We start from the raw sequence: 13,239 nt of genomic DNA on the forward strand, positions 1-13,239 counted from the left end.
ATCATCCTTACCACGCCTGGCCATGGTAGACGCATGGAGGTTCTTTTACCCGGATTCCTGCATCTATTCTTTCTACTCCTCAGTCCACGATTCCTATTCCCGTATTGACCGATGGGTGATCTCCAACGTTTTGGTTAAGAACGTTATACAGCTGATGATCCTTCCCAGAACCCTGTCTGACCACTCTCCAGTGACTATTACCATAGGTTGGGGCCCAGATCCTGGCCGGACTCGTTGCTGGAGGTTGAAACCCCTCTCCCTACTTGACCCGGAGTTCTGCTCCGAACTCGAGGTGTCTATCGAAGAGTTCTTCGAGACGAACACGGGCTCGGTAACATCACAGGCCACTTTATGGGAGGCCTTCAAGGCCTATATTTGAGGGATTGCGTTGTCCAAGGAGAATGGGGTCCTTAAGTCGATCCGGAGAAGCCTTGCCGAGAGTGAATCCCGATTGTCTACCTTGGAAGCTACAGCCTCACTTCACGCTACCCCGGGTTGCCTGGCGGACATCGGGGTGGAGCTAGATACGTTTCGATCCCTCGCGGAGCGCGAACAACGGTTTCTGGACAATCCTGGTATGGCAAGGAAATACGGGGAGGGTGAGCGCCCTGGTCGACTCCTGGCGAGACTGATCCGTCACGAGACGGGGTCCCCGCACATTCTTGGGATCGAGAGGCCGGACGGCTCTATGGCTGTCTCCTCGCAAGACATCAATACGGAATTTTTCTCTTTCTATGAGACCCTAAATTCTAAGTCTGATGAGGTGTCAATGGCGGAGATTGACTCTTTTCTCGAGGCCCTCCCTTTGTCAACGTTATCTCCAGAGACTGCGGATTCCCTTGATTCCCCACTTACGCTGGAGGAGCTCTCAGATGCCATTGACTCCTTATCATCGGGGAGAGCCCCCGGCTCAGATGGTATCCCAGTCGAATTTTACAAGCGCTATAAGTCACTGCTGCTCCCCCACTTGCTGGCTCTTTGGGAGGAGTCGGTTGAGGCTGGTGTGTTCCCCCCTTCACTCCGTGAGGCCTCAATCACAGTATTACTTAAACCTGGCAAATCCCCCTTGCAATGTGGTTCTTATCGCCCGCTCTCACTTATAAATTGTGATGTCAAAATATATGCAAAGGCTCTGGCGCTCCGGTTAGCTCCCCTTTTACCATCCATCATCCATCCAGATCAGGCGGGCTTCATCCCGGGACGCACCACGTCCCTGAACCTAAGGCGCCAATTTAATATAGTTAACATAATTAGTCCCGAGACACACGCAGTGGCTGCCACGCTCGACATGCAAAAAGCATTTGACTCCGTTTCCTGGTGGTATCTGTGGCGGGTTCTCGAGAGCTGCAAATTTGGACCCTCCTTTCTCTCCTGGGTCAGATTGCTTTACTCAAACCCTGTGGCGAGGGTCCGCACCGACGACCGTTGCTCCCCTCTCTTTGGGATCGCCAGGGGGACGAGGCAGGGGTGCCCCTTCTCTCCCTTGATTTTTGCTATAGCAATAGAGCCCTTCGCTGATATGCTCCGCCAATTTCACGCTCACAGAGGCCTCCGCACTGCAGGTCAGGCGGACATAGTGTCACTATATGCAGATGACGCACTGTTGTTTATACGCTCCCCTTCCATCAATTTACCCCCAATACTGGAGGACATCGTTCAGTTTGGCCGGATCTCGGGCCTTAAGGTGAATTGCTCGAAGTCCACTCTGTTCCCACTCACGGAATGCACTCTCCCCCCTCCTGACACCCTGGGATTCACGTGGGCTCAATCCAAGTTCACCTATCTGGGGATAGAGGTAACGCGCCAGCAGGCGCTTACCTTCAAGGAGAACTATCAGAAGTATCTTAATCACCTGTCAGCTAAAGTACTAGCCTGGGTCAAGCTCCCGATATCCCTTGCAGGCAGAATAGGGCTATTGAAAATGGTGGTGTTACCCCAGTTGCTTTACAGGTTCACCAATGTACCCTTGTGGCCAGGAGTGGACTTCTTTCGTGATTTGACCCGTACAGTTAATTCCTTTCTTTGGCACTCGGGTGCGGTCCGTCTCAAGCTCGAGACCTTGTCCACCCCTATGATTAACCGGGGCTTCGGTGCCCCTGACTTCTTTAAATACTGGCTGGTATCCCAGATCCAATATACGTCCTACTGGTTTAATACAACGGACCCCCCCCCTCATGTCCGACTCGAGAAGCTTGCGGTTTGCGATTGCGACATCCGCTCCCTGGTAATACAACCCGCTCCCCTAGCACTGGACTCACAGTGCCCGGTCGCTTGCACATCCCTCGCTTTGGCAAAAACATGGAAGCTGACCGGAACTACTTACGCTTTCCATGGCAACCTCCCGCTCTGGAACTTTCTCCCGGGGGTCCCACGGGTTGCACCACTCACAGCTCGCCGCTGGGCTTAAGCGGGCTATGAGTTGCTGCGTGACGTGTTTGATCAAGGTATATTCGTTGAATGGCCTGATCTGCCATTACCCTTGAGGAGCGGCCAGAGTGTATGGCTCCAATACTCGTCTCTCCGTAGGACCCTGAAGCGTAATTATCAAACGTTCCCCGCATTACCACCGGACGACCCTGCCATCGAGGAACTCACCTCCCCCTCACCCACGAGAGGCAAAATGTCCAGGTTATACTCTATGCTGCAGTCCAGATCTGTCCCAGAATTTGCTAAACTTAAGCGAGCGTGGGAGGGGGACCTAGGGGTGGAAATGTCAGAGGCGCGCTGGGCACACTTATGCGAGCGCACTCACCGAGTGTCCTTCAACTCCCGTTTTAAACTCATTCAGTTCAAAGTGCTGCATAGGTTCCACTACACCCCGATCAGATTGCATCCCATGCCCAGTGATCATCCTTCTAGTTGCCCCAGATGCGGTCAAGATGATGCCGACTACATCCACATGATTTGTTCCTGCTCCCGCCTCTCACAGTTCTGGGAGGCAGTTTGCTCAACGGTGTCTGCAATGCTTGATCACCCCATTGACCCTTCCCCGGCGTTGTGTCTCTTTCATGACCTCCCAGGCCTTTCCCGAGACCCCAAAAAACTGGCTGGCCTCTGCATGCTCCTCGCGGTGCGATCCATCCTGCTCTGCTGGCTTCGCCCCTCACCTCCCACGCATGCCCAATGGCTAAGGGCGGTCACGTGGGCCTCGACTCTGCGGAAACCTGGTCTCATATGCAACCTACCCACTCCAGGCCTAGGAACATCTGGCTCAGGTTCCGTTCTTACATGTCCGACCTCAACACGACACCGGAAGCTTCGCCCCCACCTGCTTCCCCCCACCAGCTTTGGCCCTCACCCCTGTCATAGCTCTCTCCCACCCTCCCCCCTGTCACAAACGTTACTATGGTTTTGTGTTAATGTTTGAAACAATCTCTGTATGCTCATACTGTACACACTGTATTCATATTATACTTGCCTGGCGCTGTTTGCCTGTGTTTCGCTGCCACGCTGAATAATAAAAAGAAGTTTAAAAAAAAGAAACTGTATTATGTAGTGTAATTGGGTACACCTATTTTTCTTGTCAACCCCAGACTTCCCTAATGGAAAGGGGTCTTCTTCCCAAAAACAAAATTCCAAACTGCCACCATTTCTTAGATCTGGCCTTTAAGCAGAGGGGTGCTGAATGTCACAGAAGGTCTGGGTTTGGTGCTGGGTAAGCAAAGTGCTTCTGCTCAATGAACCAAGTGTAATTCCTAATTGAAAAGAGCACACGCTTTTCTGAGAGTGAAAAAGTGACCCTGATGGAAAAAATATTATGGGCCTCATTACGAGTCCGGTGGTAGCCATGCCGGAAAAACTGGCAGGCTGCCGCTGGACCTGGAATGAATTACAGCCTCCAGACTTTCCAGACTTACCGGGCATTACAGCCCCGGTGGTCCAATAATTCCAGAGGCAGAATAACATTACTCCCCACTCTCATGGAGTCCCATAGGATTCCATGGGGACCATGGAAACACTGGCACCCTAATTAAATGTGCCGGTGTTTCCATTTCTCTCTGCAGGTGGGTGGCCTTATTCCCGCCAGGTCAGACCTGGTGGGAGTAGTAAGGCCACCCGCCTGCAGAAATTGTAGTATGCCGGTCCGGAGGCAACAGTGGCGGCGGGTTTACCACCACCATTGTTTCCGGACCGGCAAACTCTGAATGAGGCCCTATGTGTTGCTTTGCGGTGAGAAGGAATTAGGGTTCTATCAATACAGAGTAGTATCAAAAGTCTGTTGTGATTTCAAAACTGCTAGCATTTTTGAGTGTGCAGCGAAACTAAATATACAAAACGCTGCATGTGTCAATTTGCTTTTGAACACAGGACACATTTTGCCGTTGTTTTAAATCTAAACCTTATCAAGGAACGCTAGAGCTCATGATCTGGTAATGTTCCAAGGTATTGGTTAATTTTGACATAAAAGGTTTTCGTGGGACGAGAAGTTGGAACTGTTTATTTGGCCTGTGTTCCCTGTACATGAGACAATAGTAAACTTCAAATCAAAGTGCAATTTTTAATCGAAGCTTAGTTTTGTGCCACAGAGAAGGTGGCGTGTGTATTAATTTAGTGCAAATATTCAAGGAACTTCTTATTTAATAAATAAATATTTGTTCTGTACCCCGGCCTGGTTCTTCGCTCACTGTGGCAGAGAGAGACGGATCAACATTGCTCTATAAGAGTCAGAGACAGGGTTAACTGAAGAAAAATAACAGATTTGTTATGTGGCACTTTAATTGGGGGGAGGAACTCCCCCATGTTAAGGGTGGCCTCCCAATAGATCGCTACATGTATCCCTTGGAGGACTTTTAATCAGTTAGCATCTCTTTTGCCACTGTGTTTACATTTGGATTAACTTCTGTGGTCTACATGATTGTGTTCTATTGTTAGGCACTTTAAGTAATCAATGTTAGGCACTTTAAGTAATCAATGTAACAATCCTAATAAATTCTGTGGCTTTTTGGCTATTTTATAATTTCGAATTATGTATTGTTAATACTTTTTTGGAGATCTAATTTTGAACTTTTCCTCTTGTAATATTTCTCTGCATTTGAATGGAATGTTAATAATTCATTATTAAATATTGTTCAACAGATGTAGTACTTTGCTCCTGGTGCAGGAAATCAGTTTCCCAAAGCATATTGAGTCTCAAATGTTTTATATTAGGAAGATGTTTTTTAAATTGGAGTCTTCGGACTTATTCATACATATTTTGAAGCGGTTTCCTTGATACATATGCTTCCCCCATAAGGAAAATTGAACTTTCACGTGACTGATTCTTTTTTCACGGCATAAAGGTATGCAGGGGACAGGGATATCTTAGTATTTGGATACCATTTTTTTCTTTCATTGCATCTGAAAACCTACTAGTTCCTGGTGTAAAAAAAAGTCTTAATCACGTGTGCCTTCAGCCACTTGATTTATAAGCAATATGTATGCCCCTTTCATCCGACCGTGCACTGAATTCCTGTAAAAACCTATATGCCCTGGTACTAGCATCACATGCCAGCTGTTTATAACGTGTATGGTCAGAGAGTACCATCTTGGCAGAGCCTGGAAAATGGGTACACAAAACCCCACGCTGTTGGTTATTGGCTTCTTGAAGATATAAAATGCATTCGCTTTCTTTTATCCTGGGGAAAACAAGAACGAATGGCTTAACAGACCGTGTGTTTTAATTCAAAGCTCTTATCCCTTTAAAGTTTGGTGGGGGGCGAGGTGGGGGTTATACCTTCTATGGTTCCCATGAAACGTCGCCGGTACGTTACGTCCTTCCCACGGCGCGTGTTACGGTGTGCTTGAGCCGGACATCCCGGCTCATGTGTAGTATTACTCCGTGTTGTCATTCCGTGAGATAAGGATCAGACGCTCTCCTCTCCTCGCAGCGTGTCCCTCCTGTATCTGCACACACGGGTGGCCGCTGCCCTGGCGGCAGAGAAGCCATGACTCCGGCCTTGGAAATGTCAGAAATTCGTGGCGGGGGTAGAGGAAGGCTGTCGGCGTGCATTGAGATCTTAGCCACAGAGCCGTAGCTGCGACTTTCTTGCCTGTTCAAATAGTAATGCCGCCGCCCAGTATTTCCCTCTGCCAGACTTGCACAAGGGCATTGCAGGAGCCTGGGAGGAGGAGGGGGGGGGGCATGCATCGCAGACGCAGGCTGCCTCTTGTTGCCAAGCCAGCCTTTTTAGGTGTATATATCAGAGGCAATCCGTTTTCAACAAGCTTCACTTTTCAGGAATAGGGTGTCGCTGCGCATTTAATGACGGCTTTTCGCGGTGGAAGTGTGACGGGTTACCTCTCGCCCACTGGGGAGCACAGACCTGTGTGTCACGGCAAGTAACACTGTCCCTTACTGGAGACAAGCCAGCAGCACGCTGGTGGGTAGGTGGCATTTGGAGACTGCCCACAAGGAGAGCGTACCGAGTCCAGCCCCATCTAACAATACAATAGCATTCGCCGGAGGAGGGGCTGGCGCGGGTTTGTAAAACAATTAATGCGCCGTGTTCCGACAGAAGCCCGTGGAAGAACCCATTGAGCTGCGTATGTGTTCCCTGTTCGGCGAGGCCGTGGTTGTGTGCTTTGAATGCAGTAGATTAATTGGATTAAACTACGCGTCAGTCTGTTCGCCGGCAAGGGACACTAGCGGCGTGTGTTGCTTTGAAACCTCTGCTGCCTGTCACCCACCCAGGGTTGTTGCTGCTTCACGTGCTTCAGTAGTCGTTTGAAGGGTAGTGCCTCGTGTTGTGGGGCTCTCTAACCACTGTCTACATTAATTAATTCATATCAGTTACACGATGCTTCTAATATATACCAGTGGAAATATTTTAGTAAAAGGCGGTGTGTTGGTTGCAGCACAAAACATACACATCCCAGAAATATGCCAGCCATTCACGTCGCGTCACGTCGCCAACCGTTACAGGTCGCGCACTGACATGGAAAGTCTTCTCTTGAATATCAACTTTACAGTCCATTTGGCCTTTATGGGTGTGTTTGGCTTCAAAGTAAATCCCAAACGACTGTTTTCCCATGTCAGTTTGTGTTCCTCGTGCCCTGTGGGTATGTGCGACATCTGTGATGTCATGCTTTGAGTCATGAGCAGAGCACATCAGCGCACACGACAGGTTTGCTTCTGGACCCCTCACTGGTGAATGTCGGTGGTTTGGTTGTTTTCCACTGGAACCACAATGTTCCTTAATCTATAGCAGTTACACTGACGGTCTAAGGTAATTACAGTAGGCCAGCCATAACTGTACTCAAACTCCCCCCTGCGCCCATTTTTGTTAATGATATAAACTAAAAGTCCAACATGAAAAGCACACACACACAGAGTCCAATGGGCTTGCCCTGTGGCCATAATTAGCGGTCACTGTTCTCCGGGCATGGCTGGTGGCCCCACACACACCCCGAGAGACTGCGGCATGTGGCCATGGCTAGGGGATGCACTGTACAGGCAGGGCGTATAGCACTACAACGAGACTCGTTATGGCTAAGCATGTGCCTTTCTCAAGCGACACTGTACCCAGTCAGGACCTTGTCTGTGGCATGGCATTTGGCCATCAGGTCCTGTGGGTTGATGACTGAGCAGTTTGATGGAGAGAAAGAGTGACTAAGAATCAAGGAGTTGGATCCAAAGTGATTGGAAGACTGAGAATATTGGGATCCAGAAAAGCAAATTATATTAATTCTTCGATTTAGGCATTTGAATAAGAGAACACAGGCTGTAACTGGCTAGTTCCTTGCCCACAACCTATGTATAGTACATCTAAAATAAGGTAGCTTTCAAGCAACCTGGCACCTTCATCCATTGGGTCTAGAAAACTGTGGGTTATACCCAGTACGGAAGTGCCTTCTAAAACCTTGAGATTAATGAGAACTCGTATGGGTAGACGCTGTTTTGCTGCCCTTTACAGGGTAGTAACTTATTGGGGAACTGAAGGTGGCATCTTGGCATTGTACTCTTTGCATGGGCCTACGCCCATGCGATGCTGTAGCTTCTAAGAGTGACTCGTGCATTGGAATCACACCCTGTGGTGGTTCTCCTGCACTTATTTGAGAGGGTGCTAGGCTGGGAAGAGTGAGAGGCAGTCGACAGATGTACGTTTAGTGAAAAGACACCTTACCATGGAAATGTATTAGTTAATAATAACATGACAAGTAAGGCAAGCAATGGCAAAGCCAATCGTTTGGGTTTTTGTCTCGGAATGGGATAGACATTTGCTAGGCACTGATGTAAAAGAACTACCTGGACGTAAGATCACAACAGCTGGAAAATGGAATGATTATCTGGGCATAAGATGTCAGTACCTGGCAAATGCCTATCTAATACCACACATCAGAACTGTTGGCTTTGTCATTGCTTGTTTTTAACACGACTTCAGTGTTTGGAAGAGATATAAAGTGGCTGAGGCACATTTGGTTACACCATTTGTATTACACCAGCAGCCATTTACAGCTGCAATTAAGCCAATAACTCCCAGCAAACTGCTTAGGAAAAGACCCTGGCACGCCATCGTTTGATGTTATCTCTTGATAGATGGAGCTTAAAGAAATCCCAGGAGGATGTGATTTAGGCGAGGAGGGGCAAGTGCTGGGTGGAAATGGCCATGCATAGCATGACCAGGGGTAGTCAATGGGAGGGTGTATACTCAAACAACACCCACAAGCTCTGTGTCCCTCCCACATGTCATCACACTGCTACACCCTACTCCAAGGCAACACGTTTGGATTATAGGTGGCGCTTAAGCGCCACACAATAGCCCAAACAAAAAAAAAAAATAATAATAAAAAAACATGCGATCAGGCGAAGTAGAAAATAAACCTTGCTCTGTGATAATCCATAAACCACCCCCATCCCGCTGCAGTATGCCAGCGATTTCACCCTAGAATCCAGAGATAATCAGATGCTGGGAGTATCTAAATGTCCACTTAGGAACATCCACTTCAGAGATTCCAATCAAACGCTTCGGGTTGCCTAATGCAGCCATTTCTTTGTTTCTGCTAGGAATCGGTCCTTCCTTTTGCACGTGAAACAGGGCAGTCATTAAATTGCATAGCGCCATCTTTCAGTTTATAAGTAAGCATTCCAATCCCCCAGTCTTCTGTGTTTTCAGGAGGAAATCAAATCAATCTACATTTTTCGTTTTTCTTATCGGGGTCAAGTCTGTCAGTGCATTTTCTTAGTGCCACAGGCAATCTTGGCTGCCACACATTTTTTCTTTAGATCAACAAAAAAGAAATCCTGCAATGAGCCACAAGGACATAGTAATTGCAGAAGCGTAAGGGCAAATGCAGCGTTGAGAGGAGAGGTGAGGGCTGTTGAAAGACTTCTCCATTGTTCACTGGAGGACTCACTTGATGTGTGGAGCACTGTAGACGGGGAGCCTTGGGGTGCTTAAATAACCTCATCCACCAGCAGAGCGGAGAAATGACCGAGTTGGGTCCAAGCAGATGGAGCAGTTTCATGTGCAGGAAATGAAGCGACGGGAAATATGCAATCTTGTGTTGCCTGTGGCAGGAAGGGGGAGGGGAGTTGTGAAAGGACCGGATTCCTACTTTGGAAAGGGACTGTATCTGTATCCCTACAGCCCCTACTAGCACTTGACACCTGATGTCTGCACTTACCCTTGCACTTGCCACCAGCTGGCTGCACTTTTATTTATTGTCCTTATTTATTTTACTGTTATCCTATGTATTGCCCCTCCCCTTTCAACCTGCCCTTTTCCCCTTCTCCCCTCCCATGCACTTGCACGATCTCAATGTCACTTGGCCTAGTAGGATCGCTGTCTCTGTCTTCCTTCTGTTTCCCCTCCCTTGCCTCTTCGCGCCTTGAAACACTTGTGTATAGGTGCTTTATAAATGCCAAATCATATCATATCATAAAGTGGCCAAATGACTTCCTGCGACCGATTTTACATAAAAAAGGTAGAACAGTTCTGTGTGCATCTTGGCCCTATGGAAAAATCTGCCAAGCTGGCCTCACCAATAAAAACACATTTCTTTGCCAAAAGTTAACTCTCTGGCTGCCGGGACCGCCTGTTGTAGTGGGACTTAATGCTTTCCAGTTCAAATTTAGATGAGGACATCTTTATACATCTAAGGACAAAACAGGACCACTTCTTTAGGAGGTATATTTATGTTAAATGGCACCAAAGTGTTAAATAGTGTTATGTTTGTGGGCTGTTTAAGGGACAGAGGAACCAAGGGGGGTTGGGAGGTTGGACAGAGAGAGTGGCGTCTCACTTCCCGTTCTCTACTATATAAAATAAAATTGCTGACTCACTTATTTAGTACAGTCAACGATAGAGACTGTAATTATAACTACATAGGTCAGCTTTGGGAATAAGATTATAAAGTTGGCCCAAAACAGCACAAAACCTTCCAAAAACAGAATTCTTGGCATTTTTACATGAAAAACAATGGTTTATATATGCAACATTTGTCATAACTGACGTCATACTGTAATCTTAGTTGCCAAAACCCACGGGGAACCGGGATTAGTCATTAGTGGTGACTTCATACACATTGTATATGGTTTACGTTTCTAATTGGGTAATGCGTATCTGATGGCTCCTCCTGCAATCACCTTTACATTCATGAATGTAAAAAGACATAATTTCTACAATGTGTAATTGGCTGGCCCCTTGCTTCATCAGCGGCGTAACATTCGATATTTTCATTGGTTGGCTTCTTAGCAACTTTGGACAACTGACAGGTTGTCAAGATATGAGTCAGACAGGAGTAGGGTGAGAGCCGTCGACGGACTGCTTTCCTTTCAATTAAAGAAGATACCATCCCTCATTTCTGGGCCATGAGCCAGCGTGATCTCTTTGTATTTGCCCTCTTGTGGCGTCTTGTGTCTGGTGATACGTGTAAGGAGTAAGGCAGGTGTCTCTTCCGTGTTTGTTGCTAATAACTAAACAGTGTTTTTCAATTATAGGTAATGTGTGATGGGACCATGCTTGGAATGATCTCATCCTTCATTTATTGGGAGTTTTGGCTAATATTGATGCATTTATGTTTTCTCTTGTCACTAGGGACACTCTTGGGTTATTCTTGATGGAGTCTTTTGGCTTATTATTGTCCTGCATCTGCCTTACAAAGGCTGGTTGTACTGTTATAAAACCTTAATTAATCCAGGAGTATCCTTCTTGCATCCTGGGTAATGCTATCTCTTGCTTTCACTGCATCTTTCTGACCCTCCCTGTAACCTTGGATGTGGTTGCCAGTTTCTGCCAGAGCTGTGCATGTATCTGTCTTACTGTGGTTTCAGCATTTTGAGTTCTTGTGGAGCCTTGAGGCCTTTAGTTTAGTTAGAAGCGTATTGTGGTTTCTATTTGGGAAAATATGTCTGCCCATTACTGTTGTGTTTCTATGTTAGTGAGCTATATTTGTGTGTCGTTCATCTTGCATTTAGCTTGTACATTGCTTAAGTTATTCTTCATGTCTTATGGATGATATGTTAATATTCTTCTTGTATAAGTGCATATATTACCTAATGTAGGCGTTCTTCTTGTTGAGTGCACATTTGCTTTGTTTTTAACGCATGCCAATGTATTGTCACAACATTGGTTTGGTTAATCGTGCCATCTTCAGCGTAGATCATGTCCATCTCCTGCTCTAACTGCCTGGGATAAGGGTGGTATGGTTGTCTTAGCAAGTAACGTTTCTCACCTATGCGTCATTGAGCTGGGGGAGTGGCAGAAGCTATGGATGACGTATTCATCTGCCTCTCAACAGGCGTAAAGTAAGAAACGTTTGTAAAAGTCCTGCGTAAGGATTTTACCCATGTTTCTTGTGTCACGCCCCATTTTCATTCATTTGTATGTCGGAGAGGAGGGACAGAACGTAACTTGTATTTACAGAGCCTCCCTTGCTCACCGCCATACAAATGCTCCAGCATTTGCACTGGCATGCATTTTCATACTGGCGCAAATGCTGGGTATCCCTATGGGGTCTGTCAACTTTACATTCCAAAAAAAAGAAGGTTGGACCGTGAAGGGATCCATTGTAAATGTTGCCTGCAATGCGTGCATGACATGCATAATTTACTTCATTTGCATGGCAGAGTGCAAAAATGCAGAGGAAAAGGAGGAGTACACGCTTGCACACTGCCTTTTTGCCTTGCACTTATGCACTCTGTCATGCAAATTACCAAAATTTGGCAGCGGGCAACCGCCTACGTGTATGTCTTCACATAACTGTCCCCCGTCACCGAATTACAAGCTCTTATGAATTACAAGCTCTTACAAAATTACCTCCCAAGGGTTTTGTTTTCCAAATCTCCAGAAGTGGGTATGAAAAATAGTCTGCAAACACTAATTCAAATGGAAAGTCACAAAGCTGAAAATGTTTAATCTTTCACATACCTTTGGCCATGAGCCCCTACTTTGAAAACAAAATGCTCTGAGGGCATATTTCACCCCTCTGAGGCATACCCAGACCCCATGAAGAGCAAGGTACAGCCTTAGATCGAGTAGGTTTTTTTTTAAATAGCAATGATCGAACTCTGACACAAGGGGTCTCATTAAGAGTTCCCTGGTATCCCGCTGGTAATTCTGGTGGGATACTGGCGAACTACCATACTGTCTCTGCCGCCCGATATCCCAGTGTCACTGAGATATTATGGGCAGCGGCGACGCTGGTAACTCCCCATTCTCCATGGGATGGGAATGTTGCAATCACAGGCACTCATATTGCTGCGATTGTCTGCCGCTACTCGTTATCGGCACCTTGTTTCTGGACCGGCAAACTCCTAATGAGCCTCAAGGTCTGCACCTCAGGTGGCAGGTCCTGAAATCGAGACAGGAGAGTTTGTGGATGCACCAGGTGACAGGGTTATACACAGTTTTGCCCACCCCTATTAATTTCAGATGACATTTGGTGCTCAGACAGGCATGCTGGTCTGCGTGCTCCAGGGGCATCAATGTTTACCTTTGGTACCACGGAGGCACTAAAAATATTGCTCCTGCAGCATGCAATGTAAAACAATTGGTGCTGAACAGGATGCGGTGATGGGCTGCGCAGGGGCCAGAACCTGCAAACACGTTACACAAACACCAAAGCTTGGCAAACATTAGGCCACTTTTATTCATCCCTGGCTGAATCTGCTTGCTAAATGCTCCTCCTCCAATATTTCAATGGGCTACTTCTGGGGATTTCCTCCTCCCATGGGCTGGTTCTGGGTGCCCCCTCCGTCCCTCCCTCCCAGTGCTTGTTTTGGGTACCCCCTTATCTGGGCTGGATTTAGTTGTACCCTGC

This window comes from Ambystoma mexicanum, chromosome 4q, assembly GCF_040938575.1.
Source record: "Ambystoma mexicanum isolate Mex_15411 chromosome 4q, UKY_AmexF1_1, whole genome shotgun sequence".
Classification (NCBI taxonomy): domain Eukaryota; kingdom Metazoa; phylum Chordata; class Amphibia; order Caudata; family Ambystomatidae; genus Ambystoma; species Ambystoma mexicanum.